This window comes from Durio zibethinus, chromosome 27, assembly GCF_047325235.1.
Source record: "Durio zibethinus cultivar Kanyao isolate XHJ-2024 chromosome 27, ASM4732523v1, whole genome shotgun sequence".
Taxonomy (NCBI): domain Eukaryota; kingdom Viridiplantae; phylum Streptophyta; class Magnoliopsida; order Malvales; family Malvaceae; genus Durio; species Durio zibethinus.
In genome coordinates, this window is record NC_143188.1 from 12377767 (window position 1) to 12397747 (window position 19981).

At 31.2% G+C, this 19981-nt stretch overlaps 1 protein-coding gene and 1 pseudogene across 1 annotated transcript in view; one reads left to right on the plus strand and one right to left on the minus strand.

Annotated features, from left to right (window-relative positions):
- Positions 1–19981, plus strand: part of LOC111279463 (signal peptide peptidase-like 2) — a 48638-nt gene that overhangs the window by 27781 nt on the left and 876 nt on the right. The window lies entirely within an intron of this gene.
- On the minus strand, positions 14252–18091 carry LOC111279092 (UDP-glycosyltransferase 92A1 pseudogene; annotated as a pseudogene).

Sequence of the window (19981 nt, forward strand, 5' to 3'; positions counted from 1 at the left end):
TAATCTGTGCTCCACTATTTTTGTGCTCAATCCTGGCATATCCTAGTAAGGCCAAGCAAATACATCTACAAATTCTCGAAGTAGGTTTGCCAATCATTGTCTATCTCCTGATGAAAGTGAAGTGCCTATTCTGACATCTTTCTTATTCTCTTTATCTCTCAAATTTACTAAACCAACTATCTTCTGATGAGGCTCAATTAGCTTATTTTCTTGTTCAATCAATCTCATTAGGTTTGAAGGCATAACATATTCTTCAAAATTCTCTTCATTGTTAAGTTCATCAGTGTTAATTGAATTCTCAAAGCTAACCTCTTGATTGTTATCATGATTATCTTCATGTTCATTTAAAGACTTGAAATTGAATGAAATGGGATATGTTAGCAAGATGTGCTTAGAAAGATGGAAATAATGAAGACACAAGAAGAAATGAATGAAAATGCATCCTTTCTATTTTTTATTAAAAAAATAAAAGACAAACGACCCAAACAAGAAAGATCACCCCAATGCCTTGGGCAATAGCTATTGGGATGTTACAATTACATTGTATTAGTCTCAAAAGTCACAGACATCTTGATGGCACTCCAATTATTTAGCTCATAATCTGGTGGACAAAGGTGAACCCACTCATTTTAATTAAGCCCTACTTCATCTTCAACAGCATGAATGGTTAACTGCGTAAAAACGTTTTCCATGCTTTTTCTTGTATCTGGGTATATGAATCCTCCAGGTTTGAAAGTTTCATACAGGTGAGGGATAACCATTAGTCTTGTTGTCTTTCCTGATGACATTCTTTTGACCTTCCATTCTGTCATCTCATAGCCTAGGCCTATCATATCGCTATTGTTTATTACTGTCGGAGGTTCTTTTATCCCCTACAAGTTTTTACCTAGCCCTGATCCTGGATACCAACCCTTGTTGATGACTTGGCTCATCACTATCCTTGAAAAGGGTTAACTTTTAAATCTTTCACCTACAGAATTAACTAATTCAAAAGATCGATAAGAGCATTATAATGCTTTTTCGATAGCCTCTACATATAGAGTATTCAATGGTTGGGTCACTAGCATGTCTTCTTCCCCAACTACCATTACTAATTGGCCTTCTACATTGAACTTGATCTTCTGATGCAAAGTAAAGGGCCAGCTCCTGCCATGTGAATCCATGATCTTCCTAACAGATAACTGTAGGATAGAGAGATATCTATCACTTGAAACTTTACATTGAAAGTGCATGGCCCAATTTGTAAGGGCATCTCGATATCCCTCAGGACTTTTCTTCTGGTCTCATTAAAGGCTCTCACAATCATCTGACTGTCCTTCATATGAGAATAGTCAATGGGTAGTCTTGTCAAAGTTGACATAGGCATAACATTTATAGTAGAGCCATTATCGATAAGGACCTTGGCTATGATATGGCTCTTGCACTTGACTGTGATATACAGAGCCTTGGCATTTTTTTCCCTCCAAAAGAATCTCATCATCGCTGAATGAAATATGATTTGGCATGACTAGATTTCCAGTCAGGTGGTTCACATATTCAACAGATACATTATGTGCCATGTATGCCTGATTTAACACTTTCAGCAGGGTATTTTGATGTGGCTTTGAGTTCAACAGCAGTGATAATAATGAGATTCGAGCTGGCATTTTATTCAATTGTTCCATAATTGAATACTCACTATGTTTTATCAGTTTCAGGAATTCATAAAGCTCTTTTTCTGATTCTGGCTTTGGATGATCTTCTTTAGGTTCTAATTCAAGATTATTTCATCTTTCTTCTTCTTTAGCCTTCTCTGTTCTAGCCTTCTTTAACATTTCTGAAGTGTAGCACCTTCCACTTCGAGTAATGCCTCTTACACCAGTTATATTGAAAGCGTCAGCTTTGGAGACATCTTCTTCTTGCCCCTGAACTACAATGTCACAACCATATCTCCAGGGTACAGCTTTATTATCTTTGTATGAAAAAAGAGTAAATATTTTAAAAGTTACATTCCTAGGGATGAGTTTGTCTATGATTGACTTCGATTTGTTCCCACACTGAATTGTCATTGGTTTTGGAAACAGCTTTACAGGCCTATCAGTTATGGACACCTCAACATTCTTTAAGTCTTCTCTTCCTTCATAGACCACCATCTAATGTGAATCTAAGAGTTTTTACACCTCTTGGAGAAACTGTTCACAGGTTTCAATGGAATGGCCTATTGCCCCATTATGATACCTACAACTAGTACCAGCTATATATGTTCTATGATAGTTATGTGAACTTACTAGTTGTATTATGTCAGCTCTCCGTAAAATATCGAACAGTTGGCTGAGAGGTGTCTTAATATCTGTCACTTCTTTCTTCACATGGCGCTTCTGTTCTTCACTTATAGCATTCACATTATGATTTGGCAAGGGATTGCCACTAACATTCGATGCAGTCATTCCTCTTGTATCAAAACAGATCATTCCATCTTTAATCAAACATTGCACTTTATGTTTCAGAGTGGTGTAATTTTTTATGAAGTGACCAGCGATCCCATAATGGTAGTCACAATGGGCTGTGAGATCATACCACTTGGGGTAAGGTGAGGGGTTTCAATTTACTAGGAGCAATCAAATGACTATTGTAAAGCTCTTTATATAATTCTGTATAAGTCATTAGAATTGGGTCAAACATAAGTTTCTCACGGGTAGTTCATTGCTATCGCGAACCACCAATGGGGTTAGTTGGGCGATTTTGGGGTCTTGGGGTAGGCTGATTGTTAGGACTGTACATGGTATTTTAAGGCATATGAGGGGTTTGATATGTTTGGGGGTATGATGATTATACAAATGGTTAGTATAGGTGAGGGGAAATATTATTTATAGTAGGATAATATGGTAGATATCCTAGTGGTGAGTAGGGTTGATAGCCTCCAAATTGCTGTCTATCAAAGCTCACAGCCTGAGCTTCAGTTTCTTTCTTCTTCGAGACTCTCTTGCTAGATGTTTCATTTTCTTATAGCTTACCATTCTTGATGGCATTCTCAATAATTTCTCTCAAAATTACCATATCAGCAGAGTTTTTCGTTGTATTCTCTATTATCTTTTCATAATATGGAGGTTTTAAAGTACTAACAAACAGCATTGTAGTCTCTTTCTCAGTCAGAGGAGATTGTACTTGAGAAGTAATATCCCTCCACCTCTAGACATACTCTTTAAAAGACTCGTTTGCTTTTTTCTCCAGATTCTGTAAAGATAAATGATCAGGGGCTAAATCGATAATATGTCGATATTGACTGATGAAGTCATGTGCCATATCGCTCCAAGAGTGAATGCAGGTTCTGTCCAACTAAACATACCATCTGGTCGTAGAGCCAGTAAGGCTATCCTGAAAGACATGTATTAAGAGTTTTTTATCATGAGCATGAGCTATCATCTTCCGACAATACATGGTGATGTGAGTTTTGGGGCACTTCGTACCGTCATATTTTGCAAATTTTGATACTTTGAACTTATGAGAAATGACCACATCAGGGACTAGGCAGAGCCCAGCAGCATCAACTGACCCATAAAAACCAAATCCATTCACAGCCCGTAGCCTTTGCTCAGCATACTAATCTTGGAGCTTTCTTGAGTTTCCACTCTTATATTTTTTTTTTCCTTCTCTTTTAAATTATCTAGATCAGGAATTGGTTCTGCTGTATTTTCAGTAAAGATAGGATTTACATAGCTATTATAATGCCCTGGGTTGGAAGCTGACGGTATTCCAGGATATGTTGGATATGTGAAGTATTGCGGTGGAACTTTTTGAGCAGACTGGGCTTGAGGTGGGCCAAAACCTGGAGGATATAAAGGGTCAGTCACTTCTTGCGATGGGAGAACTTATGGGCTTGCATTTTCTTCAACTCTCTTTCCTTTATTCAAGTTATTAAGAGCATTCAAAATCTTGCTCGACTCACTTTCAATCTTCTCATGTGCTTTTTCTATCTTTTCAAATCTGTGAGAATTTTTCTGCTCCATTTACCTTGCTCTGAATCTTGTGTTGTATCAATGGGTAAGGTTCTCGCTAGCTGGAGCTATCTTTGAACCTTGAGTACCATATCTTAAAATTAGTAAATTTGCATAACTATCACATAGTTACTTTGTTAAGTGTAATGAATGAGAATGCAATGAATGAAAAATGCATGTATGCAAAGAACATTTACCTTAAAAATGGTATTCAACTAAAAGATTTCATTTATTCCAAAAAAACTTTTATCTACATTGAGTTTATCATCCTAGAATTATAGTCATAAAATTGTTTGATCTGTTCATATTGGACCTTGGCTTCTTTGATGAAGTTTAACAGATGCTGTCCATATTCTCCTACTAGGGTCACCATTTATCTCAACGTCTCTGCTTCTTCCACCATCTTTCTTACCTTGCATACCCTTTTACAGATTTGGGTCGTTAGGTGCTCAATGTATATCTGTCTTTCTAAGTTCTTTCTTTTACTACACCAGACTTGGTATGATAATTCTCTATGCTCCCTAACCAATGCAGCAATGTGGTCTTCTTGTTCATTCAATTTTTACCTTAGCCTACTCAAGTAACTGTTTAGCATGTTATTCTCTGCCTATACTTCGGTACTTTCTTCTTCCAGTTCAGCATACTCTTGTTTCAATATTATATTTTTTTTAGTCAGCTCGATAATGGTTATCTCTTTGGCCCTTTCTCTCACACATAACCTTTTATGCTCTTGGTGTAGCTTTGCTAGATCTTCAATAGTTGTATCACGTTCTCTAGCAATCTTGTGAACTTTAACTTCATGACTTTCGGCTCTATCTTTCCACTAGGCTTTTTCTTCTTGAAGCTTCTGGATTTTTTGCTTTAATTTGTCCTTTTCAGACTCAAATTCTTTTGTTGCAAGCTCTAATTTTGATGGTGTCTCTTCAAGTTTTTCTTCTGTTGGTGGTTGAGAGATTTCATAAGTGAATACCATTTCTTGTCTTCTTTTTGTTCTCCAAACCAAGTACCCTGGGGTGACTTTATCAGTGAACGATCTAGGACTCACTCTTCGAGGATTTTCCATGCTTTAATCATCTCATTTATCTTCTGAAATGTTTTTGGCTCACTATAAAAGAAATCTAACTGATAAGGCCCATAAGTCATAGGAATGAACTGTTCTCCCACAAATTGCCTTCTCACTAGGAGTGGTGCATAATTTGTCGCTCCTCATAAACCCAAAAGTGGGACCACTATACTATCCCTACATTGGTACAACATAGGCTCACGATTCATCCATGGGGCCAACCATCTCACCTTAGCGCTTTTCAACTTTTATAGGAAAATTATCCATTCTTGTTTAAACTTTCGTTCTGACCACTCACTTTCACAGAATTCCTTAATCAGAGCTCGATTATGGATATAAAGCTTCGAGAAAGCACCATTTCCCTATTCAAAATGGCTTTTCATCCATAAGTACAATAACTATATGCAACCTATGAAGTGCCCTCAATTTCGATGATAATAACTTAAAGATCTGATAGTCTCTGCTAATATTACCGTTGAAGGATTACAGCCATTGATCACACTCTCGAAGAAGTCAACCATCACTATCTTAATATATCCCAAAACTTTTGAAAGATCACCAGTCCGTATACGGCCAAGGCAAATACGTCTAACCCCCGTTTTTCATTGGCATGTTGCATTAGAAACTCATGAAAGAACTTTCAAGGTAGGCAAACCTATTCTTGCTTCTTCTTTGTATGAGAATGTACAATTTCCTTGTCTATCTCATGTGTTGAACCAGACCTTTACGAAATCCTGACTTGTGTTTTTTGACATATATCTTGTTGGGAGCCTTAAGGTGCAAATCCAGTAGAATAAAATATTCTTTAATGGTGAGAGTCATACCAGCTTTATTGAAGATGAAACACTTGTATGCAGGGTCCCAAAACTGTGTTGCAGCTCTGATTAGTTTATCATCAACAACTACTGCTAGAAGGTGTGCTATATGACCGTGCTTCTGGCAAAACTGCTCTTGTCTTGACGGACTCATCTTTTTTCAGATATCAACCAAATCCTCTAGATTGTTCTGTTTGAAGAGGATGGATGTTTCTTGAGATAGAATAGAATCATATCCAATTGGTAAACAATCCCCCATCTTCAGTTGAATCTTTTTTGACTGGGCCCTTACTTCATTGGGTGTCTCACAAGACGCTAATACGGATGAAGAGCAAACTAGTCGTTCATTGGAGTCCACGAAAAATTTTGTTGAAGACCGTTTTTCAAGCAAATGTTCTTTATGCAACTTTATGATATACATATGAACCAATGCAAAAGAATAAGAAAAAGGTTAGTATACCCAGAAAAAGAATAAATAAATCACTAAGTAAATTTAAACATCACACAGAGTAAAAGGAATGAATCCTATGCTTTTAGTTAATTCTAAAAGGAAAAAGTGATGGCTCTATCTATAGGTTAGGCACACTTAAAGTTCACTATATGCGGTTTTAAGGTCAAAATCTAAAGGTTCCCAAATTGTTCCTTACATCTTTGTCCATCACAGACTAGTAAGGCACCCTAATCCTCACCCATTACAGGCTACAAGCGAAAAAGGTTCAATTTGAGTGGGAGTATTTCGCTAGCCACTATGGAGGCATTAGACCTCACGAAAATAATAGGTACTTTACTCCCTCCTTATCCAATATTATTTACCAAATATGTTTTATATTTTCAAAATTCAACAAAAATAAATAAATAAAAACATAATTTAAAAAAAAACAAAAAACAATTTTAAATAGTCCAAAAATTTGCCAATTATACAAGATTTTCCTTGACTATAAATGTTATTTTTGGTAATACTATATTAACTATTTTTTCTTGTCAAGTAGCTAGCTAGGTAGCATAGCATGCATTCAATTGGTCATGGTTTTCAAAGCTCAATTTGTTATTTTACTTTATTTATAAATATTTATTTATTTATTTATTTGATGGTGTTGTGCATCTATATAAATAAATTACTATAGTAGAATTGCTTATGGGTCAGGTCGGGCTTAGTTTAGGCTGAGCTTATGTATGTATTCTAGTATTTTAAGCAAGTTTAGGTTCGGCTTGACTTCATTTTTTGGGCCTTATTTTCTATCAAATCCCATTCTTACATGTAATAATAAAGCACAAACCCGCCCAAAGCACTAATATTTAAAATTAAAAAAATGATTTAAATTTTTTTTTATAAATTATTAATTTAACTAATTTATTTAATTTTAATTAAATTTATGAGTTATTTAGGCTTGGATCCAATTTAATTTTATTGAATATAATTTAAAATTAAATTATTATTTTTAATGTTTTATATAAAGAAAAAATTGAGTTTTATCCTATTATAAGTAATAAAGCAAATGGGCCTTATCCATTATAAAAAATAAAGTAGATGGATCTTATCTTATTATAATAAATATATATATTTTAATTTTCAAGCCAGACCTAGCCAATCTTTGGATCTTAAATGGTGAAATCCAAGCTCGGTTTTTTTTTTTTTTTATCGAACCTCATTTGTTATTCAGATCCTTTTAACGGGCTTAATATTTATATCCAAGCACTTTAAAATTTTAGGCAGGCTTTCGAGTTCAGGCAAATAGCCTAACCCTTGAACAAGACTATTCTATGGACACTACAGAAGCAAAATTTAGACTTGTTCCTATTGCATGAAGTGAGCTTCTAAGATAGATATATTTCATCTATCATTTATATATAAAAGTATGAACTTCAACAATGCTAAAAGTGATTAATTTAAATACTCCTATAAATGTTTAAATTAACAAATATATCTTTAAATATCTAACTTTTGTTAATTTGTTTAAATTTAATTTAAATCAATTAAAAATAAAAATAAAGTTTATGTGAAAATAAATTTTTAAAAATTTTAAAATTTTAATTTCAAAAATATTAAAAGTGATTGACTCAAAATACCCTTAGTAATTTCTTTTATAAATTTTAATTTAAATGAATATTTTATTAGTAGACTTATTTTTTATAATTAAACTCAAAATGTGCTAAAAGTGATTAACTAAAATACCTTTAATAAAATTTAATTCCAAAAGTCTTAAAAATGATTGATTAAAACACCATTACTAATTTTTTTTTATAAATTTAATATAAATGATTTTTTTTTATTATTAAACCCTTTTTTTTTACAATTAGAGTCATATTAAAAAACAAAATATGATTTTTATATCAAATAAAAATATAAATATAAAGAGATCAAAACTAATTAGTGTGCATAGCTATAATTTATGGAGTTTTCTCTTTATTGTTGTAAAAACAATTGGGCATGTAGTTTATGTTAATAAATAAATTTATTAAAGATAATCATAATTAAGTTATTAAAGTAATTTTTTTCTATTTTTTACCTTTCAATTTTTTCCTTAATTGATTTGCTAACTATATGTGTATGTTAATGATTTTATTATTTGTATATTTTATGACTCGAACATTCTATCATTGATAACATAATTAAATATTTTTAATCCATTGAAATAATTCTTTGATATATATCATTTTTATAGTTTAGTCTGATCTCTATAATTAATTTCTCTATTGTATTTTTTCTTTAGAATTTTTTAATTGTTATTTCCAAGAACAAAAACTAATATTAGATCAAATGCAAATTAATTGCACACCTTCCTTCCCCCAATAATTAGCAATATGTGATTCATTAAATAGTTCAATTTGACTTCCCACCTATAGAATTAGGAAATTCAAGAGGTGATAGAGCTATTAGTAGCTCAGACCCAAATTACCATAAGAGTTGTTTATCTTAACTAATTTTAACACTCTTTTGTTCAATCTAATTAAGCCAAGGTAGGTAGTTATAGTATTTTCTTGAACCAAATCATTGAGTCCTCTTTAGGCGTGTAATTGAGCCGAGCCAATATAGTGTCAAGCTGGAGCTCAATTCAGAGATTGAAACTTGAAATTAGCTCAAGCTTGATCGAGTTCTATTTTTCAAGCTCGAGTTTGACTATAGATAAAACTCAAACTAAGCTCAAGCTCACTTGATTAAACTCGAATGATAATAAAAAATTTTCAAATTTGTTTAATATAAGCATAAGAGCGCTTACATCTTACCAAGAAATTGCCCCATTCGAACTTTCATTCACTTGTATTTGTAAAATTGCTTCATCATTTGGAACTACCTCTTGAAAAACCTGTCCTGTCTATGCTATTCGTATATTCCTTCTTTATAAAATTACTCATCTACAAAACTAAAAAATCTATTAATTTATTGTGTCATTTTCAAAATCATAAATTAAATTCAATAAATCACTCCAAATTCCCAACCTGCATGATATGATCTTTATAGTCACCAACATTAAAATTAATGAACTTGAACTTGATTCTCAATCATATAAGCCCTATTAACTAAAAAATATTCCAAATCTCAACATTTATTCAAAAAATAACCAAGACAAATGAGGTGCGGTGGAGAAAAAAACCCAAATTTCAATATTTATTAAAAAAAAAAGCAAGACAAATAAGAGTGTTGGAGAAAAAGTAATTTTCTATACCTAGAATATTCAACAGAAGAGCATTCATCATGAAGTTTGAAGTTCGGAGTTAAAGGTCCATCTTGATTATGGAGTTTTCAACTTTTTTAGCTTGAGCATGAATCTCATGATGTTATTTTCCACCAAGCAGCTTCAGTCCTTTTGATTATTAGTTGTCAGTGGTAGAGCAAGGATAGTGGTAGATCTTGATATATAATTTTACAGGGGTCAACTAATAGTATATAATATACTTTATTTTATTTTTTACCTAAAGTATAGTTTATAATACTCATAAATATATATATGCAAACAATATACTAATAAAAACATGACAAGTTCATAAAATTATAAAACAAAAATATTACTATGACAACATTATACTTTTAACAATAAAATGATTTACAATTAACCTTTTGAATTACTAGTTACACAATATATCAAAGAATTATGGGAATTTTTTTTATTTTTTTAATAATTTAAAATTTAAATAAAAAAGAGTACGAATAAATCAACCATATTTAAACATTTTATCAAAAAAAAAAAAACTAAATATTTTTTTTAAGTGAATATGAAATTTTGAGACTAGGAGTTTGGTGTTTTTCTAGCATTTTTGTAAATTAGTTTCATATATATATATATATGAAGAGAAGGAGTTGTAGTAAGCTAAATCTCCTTTTTCTTTCCTTAAATCTACTTAACTTTGACCTTGTACTAAAAAAAAAGAAGGAAAAACACATTTGGTACTTGGTTAAAAACTTAAATCTTGTTGAGAAAGTTGAAAAATTAATTTAACTTTTGTTAAATTCATTTTGATTGTAATCTAAAAATTGTGACAACACTCTTAATTTTAAGAATTTACAAGTAATAATTGTTAGATATAATAAATAAACATATATCAATGTGATTTGAACATCTTCTAAATTACAATGCATAAAATTAATTTATAAAACACAAAAATAATAAAATTAACACTTTTAGTTTGTAAGATCAATTTAAATGTATTTAATATAAATAAATATATATGTTAATAAGGGTTTTAAAATTTTTGGAGGGGCAAGGCCCCTTTAGGCCATTATTATCAATTACCCCTGAGCAAGGAGTGAGCACAAGCGGTGGCTTTGGACGAACAATCGTCGTTGCCAGTGGTGGAGCAAGGAACCAAGGAATGATTGCTACTAGGTTTGTGTCTTGCTGTATTGGGAGAGTGAGAGAGGGAAAGAGAAACATATGAGATTGATTTATGAGTGTTTAGGTTAGGTTAAGGTGTATGTGTATAAAAGGGTGAAATCATAACTTTATAAGTAAAATAATAAAAATATATTAAAATAAAAAAATTCGATTAGACTCACGAGCCACTCAAGATGAGTATTAAGATACTTGAACTTGGTTCGTTTGATAATTCGAGCTGCTCGAGCTCAAGTTCAATTCGATAATGACTAAGCCAAATTCAATTTTTTTTAATCGAATTTGAATAACTTATGAACTAATGTGTTTTTTCGAATCATTTACACCCTTACTCCTCTTGCCTTTTTATAGATCTTCATTATTCTTTGTTCTCATTCCACTCATTGTGCCTTGATTATCACTTTAATCTTTATTCGATCAATAAACTTCAATATTACAAAATACAATACCTTTGCCTTTATTGGTTAGTACGTACACAATCGTTTTCTCTTTCGTAAATACTTTATTCTAATAATCTTTATTCTATTAATTACCTTGACGATTAGGTTATATCATATACTCTCTACTTGTATTGTTTTTCTTAGATCATTTGAATCATGTTGAAAGAATAGTATTTGTTTTTAATATGTAACAATAACATTTACTAAAATAATTTAGTTTAATTCATATAATATTTAAAACAAAGATCTTTAGGATAATTTAAGATTAAATGGTACTATCTCTTGGATGAGCGTGTGAGGGTACAATAACCTTCCTTATACGTAATCGAACTTTTAAACCCTATTTTAAAATGCAAAGCAGAACTTATTCTCTTAGAGACCTTTAGTCAAGCTTAGGACATCTTTAAAGGGATAGATTCATTAAGTGGCCAATCACACCTAATAAAAAATATTGGTGGTGATTCCTTAAAATCCATATCTAGTTATAGGTTTAAGGATCTATATGTTATGACACTCTCTATTTGTATAGTTTTTCTTAGATCATATGAATATGTTGAAAGAACAGTATTTGTTTTTAACGTGTAACAATAATATTTACTAAAAAATTTAAAGTTTAATTTAGATAATTCATACAGACACTTTTAAAAAATAGCATCTAGTAAGTTTCACCAGCAAAAAATTGATTTTTACCTACAAAATTTTCCTTTAATAATAGCATGTTTTCCGTTAGTAATAGTGTTACTGATGAAAATTTTCATCGATAATAGACAAGTTAGTAATACTGTTCCGTCAATAATGTGTAAAATCCATCAATAATTATCAATGGAATTATCCATTGGTAAATTTTGTTAGTAATAATTTTGTTGATAATTAGGTCAATAATCCGTCGATAAAATCCATTGGTAATACTTATTTTTCAACATATTTAATATATCTTATTTATAATTTTTTCATTTTATTTTAGTTTTTTAATTTATTTTTAAAGTAATTACATGAATACTAAATATATATAAATGGAAAAAAATAAATAAACAAAATGCTCTATTTTATTTATAAAAGAATGTAAAATATATTTTTAAATTGTTTATGAATTCTATTAAATAAAAATACAAAAAATACATATATATTACAAATTCTATACAAATATTTGGTAATATACATAAGTCATATAAATAAATACTTTCAATACACAATAATAAAAATACCTACAAAATAAATAAAAAAAAGTTAAATTATAAAGAAAATAGGAACTTAAACTTTTGTAGTATGTATGATAAGGATCTTATAGTAACAATTCTATTCAAAAAATTATACATTTTATATTTGACTGTAACCTGCAAAAGGAATTATAAAAATTTATGAGAGAAATGAATATATAATATAGATTACTTGTTAGTGAAATAATGAGAAAAACAAAATGAATTGCAGAGAATATGGCTAAAAATCAACGACTGGTGGAGTGAACATCACTGCGAAAACTGGTCCTTTATTACTGATACACCATATTTATAGGTAGTAGACTAATGCTGAGAGCACAACTCCCTATAACAAATACCATTATGAGCAAAATCTTGCAGAGAATCAATTATGCAAGCTACTAGCCTTGTCACATTCAATTTCTCTTTTCTTTTTTTAAGTAAACATGAGCTATTCATTAAACAAATAAATGAAAAAACACATCCAAAAATGCAACTAATAAGCTCTGAAATATAACAAGGAAAATCTTATGATTTATGAGACAAGATTATATTGCCTACAAGGGATACAAAGATTTCAATAGCAACACTTTAGAATTGAAAATTTTTTTTTGAAAGATTATATTGCCTACAGGGAATACAAAAATCATTCAAACTTTAAAACCTCGACCTAAACATATACTCAAAACCATTTCAAAACTTTAAAGATACATGTGAAAATCTCAAGTAGAGTGATTTGTTCCCGAATGCCACCTATACGATAAGGTATCTTGGAAATTTTATTCCATTAAGTTTTTTGTACTAGTCCTTAATTCACATTAATAATGGGATTAAACAAACGATAAAATATATAAAATGGAATCTTAACTATAAATAGTCACATCTAAACTCTGCTTAGTTGTTGGAGAGTTAGAGTGGCCTTATTATATTTAAGAACCCAAATTTCAAAATTGCATTTTATCATTATGCATAACATTTATTAATGCATCTATTTATTATTGATTGCACTCAATTCGCATTTTTATGCCTTTAGTTATTGTTTGTTATACAATAATACCATTGTTGATATTTTTGCATAAAAAATATGTTTAATTTAAAAATGAGGAATAAAACAAAAATAACATCTCAATGGAAATAATTCTTGGTACTCTGCTTAAATGTTGAAAAGTCACCAATAGTTATTTTCCTCGAAGAATGTTAGTTTTATTTTCAAGGAATGTTGTAATAAATATTAGTTAAAAGATTTATCTTTAAAGTTGGAGAATTTTAAAATAATTTTTTACTTTAGAGATTTTTTTGATATTCCTAAATAACGAATTTTAATAAAATTACTTTCTTTTTTTTTTTTTTAAAGAAGGGAATTAGTATTAAATTTCAAATCAAAACCATTTCATCCAACACCAGAAATTATGCATGATTAATTGGTACCAATTTATGGGTGTTGTGGGGGTGTTAATCTTTTTCACATGTAACCGAACTCAAAATCTATTTTTGTAGACCAAAATTTGTCTTTTGATAAACTTTAAACTTGTTTTTATAGTTTATTTAAAAAAAAAAACTTTTAGATGGCCAATCATATACTAAAAAAGATTGGTGGTAACTCCTTTATTTTTTTTCTCTATTTTAAAATTCCTTACATCTAGTGGACCCAAAGCCATTATGACACTCATGCATGTGATCCATCACATTGAGCTCATAAATTGGGCAAATATTTTAGAAAGGAAAATGGTTTTTGAAATTTTAGACTTTGTTTTGTTTATGAAAAACATGAGAAAAATATATAGAGAGAAAAATTTGTCTATTATTCCCTTGTAAACTTTAATTGGATACCAAGCATTGAGGCGATATGCTTTTTTGATTTCTTAATAAATTTTTCTAGTCAGGAAAAAGGAAAAGATGATAAAATTGATTATCCAACATTATCTTGCTTGGAATTACAAGCTTTTGTCATTACAAGTTGAACCAATAGATTGATCTGGTTTCCTTGTTATAATGACTGAAACAAAATCATCCAATGTTTTAATGGAAGACCCATTTTCTTGTCCTTTCTCTTTCATCATCGCCCTTATATGTTCTGTAATCTCTTCTGCTTTCTTCTTCATAGCCTTTCCTTTCCCTTCCCTGTCCATTACCGATTTTATGACTTTCTTAACCTATTTCCTTGAAATACTACTCTCCATTCCTCTTGTCAGCTCCACTGAGACACCCATTTCCTCCATCAATATCTTCGAATTGTAAGCCTGCTCTACTGCCTTGGGCCACCTTATCATTTTCACACCTTGGCTTAAACTCTCCAATGCTGAATTCCAACCAAAATGGCTTAAAAATGCTATTGTAGATTTTTGTGACAAGATCTCCAATTGTAGTGCCCAGTTTTCACCAACAAACCTTGTTTGCTCTTCCTCATTCTATCTTCAAACCCTTCTAGTAACCATTATGCTCTGAATTTTGCTTTTAAGTCAAAACTAAGTGGAGGCCTTATTAACCAAATAAATGGATTCCTATTTTCTTCCAATCCAATTGGAATTCCATCATTTATGATTGATTGATAGTATTTTAAGATCCAAAAGAAATGTTTAGAACTGAAGCAAGGCTATGTAAATCAAGCCATTGGAGGCATCTTTTAGGTGAAATTTTGGGCTCGTTTCCTACATGTTGTCTAAATAAACTATTAAAAGATGATAACGATGATTTGTTTAGCAATTTTTTAGGTAAAAAAGGCCCAATTGCCAAACAAAAACCTTGGTATATTTTCTCAACAACTCCAATGAGGCTCAATCTCTTCAACTGTGTTACACAACCACCCAAAAGATTGCAAAGAACCTGAAAGCTATGGCTGTGTAAACCTAGACCATAGATCGATACCATCAGCATTTCTTATAAAAGCATGTAGTTGAGAAATATAAAAATGAAAACTTTCAGGGTGTTAGGAAATCAACACACATACGCAGTACTCACGAACAAAACAGCTACCTCAAATCAAGAATAAAAACACACAAATATAGTTGTTTTGACCCAACCCAAAATGGCCTACTCCAAACCCAATCCATTAACAAATAAATCTTTATAACTATGAGACTTTTAGAATTAGAAAAGTCTCTAAAAACTCCTTACTCAAAACTTAACCGAAAACCCAATTACATCATTTTAATAGCCTACTCACCTAGCTATTCTCTTGGTGTCTAACTATCTGGGATTGCCAAACTAAAACCAAAACATCTTATTTATAAGGGTGAAACCCTTTATACCTTTATTAAACTTCCAATATAGCATACAAAAGAAACTCTCAACTCTTATAACTTTACTTAACTTTCGATGTGAGATTTTGAGATTCAAGGTAAATCTCAATAAATTCTCCATTGACTTGAATCTCCAAACACTTCAATAGAATTTGCAAAGCTAACACACTTATCCTTCTTCTTTTTTTTCATCATAGGGATCCTAGTAATTAAGCCTTCATCAAGCATGTACAAGTGATTTTTGACCCTATTCCCGTTTAGAATCACATTACCATTTTTGTATACTTTTAACCAATTATTATTATCATAATATGTGTACCTTCGATAAGCTAACTCACCTAAAGCAATCAAATTGTAGTACAATTCGATCCATATCTTACATGACAAAGCGTCCTAACAACACTATTTGTGAGATATAAGACAAACACTCATAATACCTTGAATTTGCACATTTTCATTGTTAACAACCACAATAACCCTATACTTCTCATTCTCATCCAACTCCATAAAGTAATTCCTATCATTGCAAACATGAACTATAGTAGTAGAATCTAAAACCCAACATTTATCACCTTTTAAAGTCTAAGTCTTATCCACGCAAGTCGTTAAAATGACATCATCATCATTAGATACAACGGTAGTAGTATCACTCTTTCCTTTATTTAATTTCTTCTCATCATTCACCTTTTTGAAAGCAATCATATTCCTTCTTAGATTCTTGCAGCGCACTTGGATATGTCTCTTTTCCCATAATAATAATATTCTATATCATTGTAATCTCTATCTCTTAACTTAGATCTTTCTCTTAATCCATCAATCCTCTTTTTAGTCCTCCTTTGATCAAAATCCTCTACAACTAGTGTACTTCCTCTAGGTGATGAGTTTTGTGCTCCCATACACCTTTCATTCTCACGTAACAAGACAGTCACATCATCCAACTTCAAAGTAGACCTACCTACCAATACAGTCTGAACTAAAGGTTTATAAGACTTAGGCAAAAATGATAACAAAATTAAAACCTTCTTTTAATCTTTTAACTCATCAATAGAAATTGCCAACAATTGAGAAACTAATCTATTAAACTCATTCAGGTAATTATGAAAACTTATACCCTTTTCCATCTTCATAGAATATAGATTTATCTTTAAACATAATTTGTTAGTTAACGACTTCGATGTATTAATACCCTTAAGCTTATCCCACAAACTCTTCAGAGTACTTTTTGTCAATACACTATATTTTACCTCTAGGGCTAGCACCAATCTAATAGTACTAACAACTTTCTTTTGAATTTTATTCCAATTACTATCAGACATTTCCTTAGCTTTGCTACTTTACCCTTGTTGTACTAACAGATCTTGAATCATATTTTGTCATACTATAAAATTACTCTTTCCATCAAATAACGGAATCTCAAACTTAGGTATAGGCATACTAGACATATCTTTTTTAGACATTTTGAAATACTTGCTTCATGATATCTTAGGCTTGCCTCTTCTTCTATGAACCTCTCTCTGATACTACTTGTTGGGGATCACTACAGCTCTAATATCACTTGTTAGGAAATCAATACGTACACGCAACACCCACAAACAAAATAGCTAGCTCAAATCAAGAATAAGAACACACAAATATATTTGTTTCGGTCCAACTCAAAATGGCTTACTCCAAACCCAATCCACTAACAAATAAATCTTTACAATTGTGAGACTTTTAGAATGAGAAAAGTCTTCAAAAACTCCTTATTCAAAACTTAACCCAAAACTCAATTACACCATTTTAATAGCCTACTCACCTAGCTATTCTCTTGATGTCTAACTATCTGAGATTACCAAACCAAGACCAAAACATCTTATTTATAAGAGTGAAATCCTTATACCTTTACTAAACTCTCTATATGGGATACAAGACAAACTCTCAACTCTTATAACTTTACTCAACTTTCGATGTGAAATTTTAAGATTCAAGACAAATCCCAACATAGAGAAACCATGCTAAACAAAATTCTTTAGTGTCTGCTTGATGATGAGGATGGTTCAACCCCAAGGAAACATAAGCCAAGATACCATAAGCGCCACTTGTATTAAAAGTAATGTTTACAGTGCCTGTACTCTTTGCAACATCCATAGTCCATCCGAAGAACACATCCGATATCATAAACAGAGGGGGCTTGCCTTGTTTCACTATCATATCTAACAACAATTGCTGAAATGGTGTATTGAGAGAAATAGATGAAATAACGAGTTTACCAATTTGATTCAAAGACACGTTCTTAGTGTTCTCTATGTTGGGTTGCAGGCCAGGGTCAGCGCTGTTGAATGGAAGCTTGGCCAAGCGGATCCATGAAGGAGTGGAATTTTCTTGGTGAAGAGTGGAACGGAGATATTGGACGTTGAGAGGGGTGTTGGCAATGGTGATGTTGAAGCCTGTGCGCTGGTGGATTTGTCTTGCAAGAGCTAGATATGGTATAAGATGGCCATAAGCCATGAAAGGTAGCATTACAATGTCAATTTGCTCATAATCAGAAGAATTCATGGTTCTATTGGGTATTTTGGCTCTTTGCTGAAAGAAGTTTATCCTAGTGATCAGTAGTACAATAATGATTTACATTGTTTTTGGGGAGGGACAAAAAGCGCCTTTAATTTTGATAGAGAAGTTTTAGACAATGTGCCGGTCCATTTTGTCTCTCTCAACCGGTCCTATTTTTTGGATGCATTGAGATTGAATTAATGGAGAGAAACAATGATGCTTCATCTTTCAAAACTAGCCTGCTGTTGAATAATTTAAAATATGATACAATAAAAAAAATGAAGATGACTTAAATTAAAATTTTAACAAAAATAATATATTAAAGTTTAAAAAAATTAAAAAATATATTTTATATTTATATAAATTATAATATGTAATTTTATGTAACATATATATAAATACATAAATTATTAGTGTTTTAAATAACATGATAATAAAAAGATCGATCTTATAATGAGTGAATTGATCTTTTCTAGTTGCAACTCAAAATTTTCGAATGTTAGAAGGAAAAAAAATCAGTAGGCCGCGGATTGACTTTTTTAGTTTTACTGTCACAAAAGAACATTTTGTTTGAAAAATGATGGATTTATTCAAGTTGGAGATCAATCATTTTAGCTTTGCGTCCAAAAGATAGCATTTTGTTTGAAAATATATGCTTATGAGAACCCATGGTCGACCTGTTGGGTTTGTTTGGCTGTTTTTGCAGAAGTTTCTGCTAACTAATGACTGGTTGTATGTTCGTAGGAACAAGCTTTTACTGCTGATTCCCCGTTGGAGAGTGTAACAGGGTGGCTCTTTGGGGAATCTGATTTCCTTTGAGTAAATTGCACTGCCACTTAATTTTATTTTATGGATTCTAAATTTTTAAATAATATAAATGTAATAAAAAATTTCTAATGCAGTAAATTTTGTAAATATTTTGCATAATTGTCACGTGGATTCCAAATGACAATCAATAATTTATGGATTTTGATTAAAAGTTTTATTGCTAAGGTTGAATGTTGAATGTTTTGTTAGATGAACACATAATTTGAAATAGTGATCAAAACATCTATATATAAATTGATTGGGTTAGTATTGTTAGATTCTGTATAATTTAAAAGTTCAAATTATAAATTATATATAAAAATTCAAATATTGATTTATACATTTTTAAATTCAAATATAGTAATTAATTCTTTTCGATTCAAGATTTATTTGACAATATGATCGGTTGCGCCACTGTGTATTTTATAACTAAACTTTTTAAAAATTTGTATGTATTTGTGGGTTTGAAAAATGAATTAACACAAGCAGAATGAAGGGAGGTAGAAATTGTCCGAATTTTTCTTACCTTTCCAAGAGGAACTAGGAAAGGATTCATTTTGCAGATCCAACAAGTTTGGGACGTTTAGCAACATTGATTTTTATTACGAGGCCTTTAGGTTGCCAGGCAGCCAATCCCAAAAAGGGGCATTGAACCGAGTGTTTGTCGAGCTGGTCAAACACCTTGTTGAACCGGATTAGACAGGGCAGGTAGGCGTTTGAACCGTTTTCAGTGTTAATTTTGAGTTTTACTGTTAATATTGCACGTCGGTGCATTGCCTTTTTTATGCGCTTGTTTTTGAAGGGTTCATGCCCATGTTAATGATTATTTTCCCTGTTTGGTTTTTTTCAGATATGATAAAGAAAATAAGAAGCACCTTGCCAATGGGTGTTTTCTGTGGTTGGTAATTGGCTATGGATTTGGTGAGTGTGCATGTATCATAGTTTGTTAATATATATATATATATATATATATATATATGTACTGTGTCTCTAAGACTTCTTTCCCACCCTAGGTGAGAAAATCATATTTTGTCTGTGAAATATAATAGTTTCATTAGGCTTGCTAAGTTTAAACTGAATTTTGTTGAT